We start from the raw sequence: 6898 nt of genomic DNA on the forward strand, positions 1-6898 counted from the left end.
ACGTGAGGATGGAGGCAGGCACAGAGGCTAAAGTCTCTGTCAACCAGGTCAGAGCACCCTGTGTCGGCAAGGGGGTTGCCTCCACGGAGTCTTTCTTCAGACGCCCTGTGCAAATGGTACCCCAACATGCCTGGGCAAACTGCCTACTGTACTCCTCTTACCTAAGCGACTGTCACAGGCAGGGTGTTCGTGTCCCCGGACATGCATATGTTGAAGTCGCAACCCCAAATGTGGTAGTATTTGGAGGTGGGGCCTTTGGGGAGTGATTACGGTTAGATGAGGTCATGGCAAGGGTACCCACATGATGGAACCAGAGACCTTATAAGAAAAGGAGGAGATGGAGTGGGGGGGGGTGTCTGTTTGTCTCTCTCTCTCTCTCTCCCTCTGTCTCTCTATCTCTTGCTCTCTCTGTCTTTCTCTCCCTCTCTCCTTCCTTTCCCCCTCCCGCCTCCCCCCTTCCCTCCCTCCCCCCTTTTCTCTCCCTCCCTCCCCTCCCCCTCCCCTCTTTCCCTTCCCCCTCCCTGCCCCTCTTCCCCCTCTCCCTTCCCCCTCCCTCTTCTCTTTTCTTCCCCCTTCCCTCCCTCCTCCCCATCCCTTTTCCCTCCCTCCCTCTTCCTCTCCCTTCCCCCTTCCCTTCCTCCCCCCTCCCTCCCCCCCTCACTAGCACACACCAAGGATAGGCCATGTGAGGACACAGAAGAAGGCGACCATCTCTCAGCCAGGCTCTTACCAAGAACCAAATCTGCTGCCACCTTGACCTTGGACCTCACAGCCTCAGAACTGTGAGAAACAAATGTGTGTTGTTTAAGCCGCCTGGTCCACGGCACTTTGTTACAGTAGCCTGAGCTGACTAAGAAAGCAACTGAGATCTCCTTTAGAAACTCGAATAACACTTAACCAGAAAAGTCAGCATGCTGCCTCTGACAACACTGAGACCCACTCAGCACCCGCCCCCTCCCTGTGAGTGTAAGTGGTTAACCAAATATTTTCAAACTATATTTTTCCTACTAGACTGAACAGAAAAACAAATATCGTACTTCAAATACTATAATTGTCTTTCTCAGGCACAACCATTTGAAGGAATCAGTCCTTCTTCCCTTAATGTACCATCTTAAGCTTTTTCCTACAAGAAAAAGGGAAGAAGCCAATTTTACACACAAATTAGCTTTAAGGTAGGAAAGCTATGCCTTTCAGATTTCAAGCACCTGACTTGTGACAACTCTGACCCATGGCGTCAGTATAAGAAGAACGCTCCCCCGTGTGCGAAGGCTATGCCTCACGTGTGCCTAAGATCATAAGGTCTCCTTGGTATTGGTTTTCTACGGCAGTATATCAAATTAGCCCAAACTTAAGAGCTTAAAGCAACTGTGAGCTCACAGCTCGTTAGGTGAGAAGAGCCGATGTGGCCAGAGCCATTGTGGCCCGCTGGCCAGGTTCTCTGTCCAGGGCCTCATGACACTGAAATCCAAGTATCAGATGCCCCCTTCCTTCCTAGAGGTTCTGGGGCAGATTTTGCCTGCAAGCTCATTCAGGTTGTTGGACAAATGAGTTGTAGGCCTGAGGCCCCTGTTTCTTTGCCGGCTGTCAGCTAGGGCTACTGTCAGTTCCCTGAGGCCACTTGTGTTCCTGGCCACACGACCTCCTCCATCTCCCTCACATGGAGTCCCTCTCACACTTCAAACCTCTCTGCCCTTAGAAGCCCTCAGTGCCTTCTAAGGGCTCCCTGATTAAGCCAGAGTCACCCAGGATAAAAATTAGCATTTACCTGAATGACTAGGAGGTGTGTGTGCCCTGGGACGGGAGCTGGGCGGCCATCTGACCGCTCTGCCTGCTGAAGGCCTTAACCTTGGCTCGCCTGTCACAGTGTCCACATTATTCAAAAAGGGCAAGAGAAGGTCCCTTATTTCTAATGATTTCAATATGCCAAAAAATAAAACTTATTTTGGAACTGACAATCTATTCTGTGGCCAAATTGGCCAAATTTCAGAGACCAACCTAAGATCCAGCCTATTGTGAAAACGGTCTGTGCCAAGCTCGCACTGACACCTCTTACCAGTGTCACGGTCGTCAGGATACCTCAGGCACGGAGACCCCTTGTGGCGCTCGGGGACACTGAGGTTGTACACAGGGTTCCCAGCTCTCACCTCACCAGCACTCACTGCTCTGATTCCCAAACCCGTCCCTCCTCCACATGTGGTCCTGACAGCAGCATCTGCACCACCTGGGAGCTGGGAGGAAATGCCAACTCTCAGGCCCCACCCCGGACCTACTGAGCCAGAACCTGCCTTTCAACAAGATTCCAGATAATTCATGTGCTTGTTGGAGTCTGACAAGCACCGGGGTAAAGCCAAACGCCCCAAACACACGGTGGGAATGGGAATGCCATGCCCTCGCTGGCACAGCTCCCCTGGTCCCTACCAGGCCCAGCCCTGATAATGGGTTAGACCCACATGGTGTCTGGCCATCCCAGAGCGCTCTCCTAACTGCCACAGTGGTTCCCTAAATTCACTCCCACTTCCTGCTGCTGAAGCCAGTCAGTGTGGGGAGGTGACACGGGGCTAGCCCAGGTCAGTGAGTCCTGTCCACTCACAGGCCTTCTCAGTGACATGGGACAGCAAGTGCTGCCTGCACACTTGGAAGGAAGGCATCTGGCCTCAGTGCCCCAGAAAGGGCACTGTGTCTTTCACACCATCTCCTGCCCCAGGGAGTGACAGCCCCACCGTGTGTGCAGAGAACCAGTGCCCTGGGCAGCCCCTCAGCCACGGCCACCTTGACCCCCGATCACATGCGCCACTGCTGGCAGCAGGGACCACAGGACAGTCACTGGAAGGCAGGACGCCTGGACACTGGAAACTCCGGGATTGCAAGCCCAACTCCCCACTTTCTAGCCATGTCACAAATGCGGCACAGTGCTTGACTTGTCAGAGTAAGATTTTCCTCCGATGCCCAGCCCTGGTCTGGCTTTGCCTGCCAGGCACCCCACAGTTCGCCGTGGTTGGGAACTGTGGCCCCCACCTAAGGAGCCACGGGACCACTCGGGGTCCTCCCAAATGGCAGAACCTGCCCACCTCTGCTTGAGGGGGACGCACTCGCCCCAGCACCCAGGTCAGAGTGTCACTGGGGCTCACAACCCATTGGCCTGAGCTGCTTCTGAGTCTGCCAGCCACCCCAGGAAGTGGGCTGCAGCGACTCACCCAGCGCCATCGTGACGAGCTAGCCCCGGGAAAGGCCCCAGACCCCTTGGCCAGCGCAGCAGGACATGATTCGGGAGCTCCGGGGCCCCTTCCCCAGCGGCAGACTTCCTGGCAATGAGGGTGCCAGGCGGCATGTCCCCGCTGGCTCCACCCTGGGCACCTTGCCCGGCCCATGCTGCCCGCAGTTTCTTTTCTGTGCAGCAGGGGGACGCACCTCCTGGCAGGGACGCAGACCTGTGGCCCGGGAAGGCCTGTGGCCCCAGAACCTGGGTCTTCAGCTGTGTCATCATCAGAACAACGCTTGCTCTGCAAGGCCCGGAAAGAACAGTGCCACTGCAGGCTTTGGGGCTGGCGGCCGCGTCCTGCTCTTGGCACTGTTCTTAGCAGCGGGCGACTCTCAGCGCGATGTCACTTAAGCTTCCTGGGCCTCAGTTTCTCACACACAGGACTGTGGTGGCAGATGTGGATGAAAAGGTCAGAGGTTAAGGGTTATGGGGACTCAGTGTGCAGTTCCACAGCCCAAACTCATTCTGAGTGCTGCAGTCACGGCCCAGGGCGTGGAACGACTCAGACACACAGCTGGCGTTACTTCCATCCAGCCCTCAGCGCCTGCCCCATTGCCTCATGGGGCCGCCCATGTACCTGCGTGCCCTGGCCCGCGCTCTTGAGCTGTCGCTCCCAGGCAGGCCTCAGACCATAGCCATGGCTGGCGGACGCTCGGGGAGGACTTGCAGGTCACTGTCAGCTTTTTTCCCGTGAGGAACCAGTCCCACCTCTTACTCACAATCCTGGGCCTTGTGACCATGCCATGTACAAGGGGGGGCTGTGCACGTTTACTAAAGAGGTCCATTCCCACTGCAGTCTGCATTCATGACTGGGCCCCTTCCATGGATGGAGCTGAGTTTGGACGATGCTTGCTGGATGTCTCCCGGCTTTGTCCCTAGTCCCTGCTGGGGGGGCACTCAGGCCCCACCTAAGAATGGCACAGCCTCCCCAGGCATGCTGCCTGCAGGACGTGGGCCCACATCCCCAAGCAGACCTTGTGCAGGGCTCCTTAACAACAGCGGGTACTGACGGCAGGATTTGGCCCTTCTCCACCTGGTGGCTGGGCTCACATGCATATGATATGTAACACCCCACACATAGGGGATAGCACCGCGCATGCAAAGCCTGGAGCTCAGAGCAGCTGGCTGTCTAAGGCACCAGTACTTTTAGAAGGCATGTTCATTGGTTGTGTTTGGGAGTATGACACCCATTCTCTTATTTTAAACAGCACAATAAAACATCACTTGTGCAGGAAAACCGCCATACCGTGCTGTGTTTCAATTTTGGATGGGGCTCAGAAGTCTGCAGATTTCTAGAATGGTCATGTGTCCTCAGAGAGAAAGAGAGAAGCACCCATTCACCAAACAGAGGCTGTGACTGCTGCAGGCCACCTTTCCAAAGTGTCTCATTCATGGGTGGGTTCCATCAAGGGGAACGAGGCCACCTTGGGGACACTAGAAAATGGTCAGGCCTTGTTGTCACCATGATGACGAGGGACACAGTCAGATGCAAATCAGTACTCTAGGACAGTCCTTCACAACAAAGGATCACGCCACGCCCCGCATGCCTTTCAAAATCCTCCTTGACTCTGTGGGTGTGAAAACCCTTCCGGCCTGAAGTGAACCCCATTTGCCCTGTAAACATTGTGTGCTTTCTGACATGGTTTAAATGCCCAGAATCGCCAGAAAGCAGCCACAGCCCACACTGAGAGAAGACTGTGCTTTGATTTGTTGGAAACTTTTCCAAGAGCCACGCTCCAGCCTGGAACCAGGGAACCAGCTCCCAGGCTCTCCTGGCGTTTCAGGGGCAGCACTGTGCCCCAGCTCTCCTGCACACGTGTAGCTCTCCCATTCATGGTGACTCTCTGTTTAGAAGCAGGCCAGAGTGCAGGCATCACTCAGAGGCTCCCCTCGTCCAGCAGGCACATTGGCAAGGGGGTTCTTGGGTGGTGAGGAAAAGAAGGCTGAAATATTGACTGTAGTTTCCCCAGCACTGACCCAAAAGCATAACTGTGTCCAAGACAGAAAGAACATCCACGTATTAAAAGTTCCCTTTGGGGACAGGATGGATCAGTGTAATCAGAAGCAGGTCCTCTGGCCCCCAAATCTCTTCCAACAGTCTGCCTTCTGCACCAAGAAAGACTCAGGTTCACTGAGAGGCCCCCTGGGAGGCATGCCTTGCAGGTTACAGCCACCAAATCTCTTCCCGGTTAAGGTCAGACATTCCATCCCCAGGCTGAGGACAGAGTCTGGATCTTGTAGCAGTTGGTGCCCTGGGTCTGCTCTCACCTGCTGAACAGAAGCTCACCACCTAGTGCAGAGACCAATGCCCCCCTCTTCCCAGCCAGGCGACCTTGGAGTATCTACCTCACAGATTGTGGCGGAGCCACATGGTGCAACAAGCCATGGTCCTAGGGTGGTGTTCAGAGGGCAGGCTTCTCTCTTAGCAACGATGACCCTCCCATTGCTGGATTTCAATGTTCCACTCTCCCGGAGCTGCACATATGGTGCAGTTTGGGGCACAAGTGTAGGGTGCACCCCTTCCTTCACTTTCCATCCCAAGTGACATCTCATCTTGGGATCCCTGTTTCAACCTAGAGGCATCTGAACTCCCCACCAGAGTGTCACTGGAAACTTCAGCAAGCTTGCCCCCTTCATAGACTCAAAGGGGCACCACTATTCCTGGGACTCCTGTAGCCCCAGCCTGTTTTCAGGCTTTGTTACAAGGTCTCCCTCCATGACATTGAGCTCCACAAAGGCAAGGCTGGGCCTTGTTACCTCTGCCCTCCCAGAGCCATGCACACAGTGGGTGCTTATTAAGTGCTAACTGGTTGGATGGGTGGATGGATGGATGGATGGATGGATGGATGGATGGATGGATGGACAGATGAGTGGATGGATGATGGATGGATGGATGGATGGATGGATGGATGGATGGATGGATGGATGCATGGATGGATGGATGGATGATGGATGGACAGATGAGTGGATGGATGATGAATGGATGGATGGACGGATGATGGATGGACAGATGAGTGGATAAATGATGGATGGATGGATGGATAACTAGGTAGATGGGTGGAAGGATAGGTGGATGGACGGAGAGACAGATGATGGATGGACAGATCTGACAGCAGACTCAGCCCAGGTGGGAAGCACATGCAGACACCATGGTTTCACAGTAGCCGTCTCTACTGCCCACGAGAGAAACGGGCACTGCTCTCCTGCCTGAGGGCCCCTCTCCCAGACTCTCTGAAGCAGCTGAGACTGTAGAAGCTGGTAGTAGTTTGCGTTCATCACAACATTTCAAATCATTTCTCAAACTCTTGGCTCAGCCCCTCAGACCCTTTGCCAAACACTTTTCTCCCCGGCTTTTTAACCCTGGGGAAATGTTATCTGAATGTTTCCAATTCATTTATGCTCAGCTCATCAAAACACCATTTTATAAGAGCTGTTTGAACTCTGAAAGGTCTGGGAAGCCTTCCCCTCACATATTTACATGGGAAAGGCAGCCAAGCCCTGCTATTTAGTGGAGTGCCCTGCTGTGTGTGCTGCGCCAATGTGCCCCCGCCCCACCCCAAAACCTGGGCAGGCTTACCAACAGACAAATCCCAGGCCATTTCTGGGCAGAAGGTCAGGCTGGGCACCATCCAGGCCACT

The sequence above is a fragment of the Rhinolophus hipposideros genome, assembly GCF_964194185.1.
Source record: "Rhinolophus hipposideros genome assembly, chromosome: 12".
NCBI lineage: Eukaryota > Metazoa > Chordata > Mammalia > Chiroptera > Rhinolophidae > Rhinolophus > Rhinolophus hipposideros.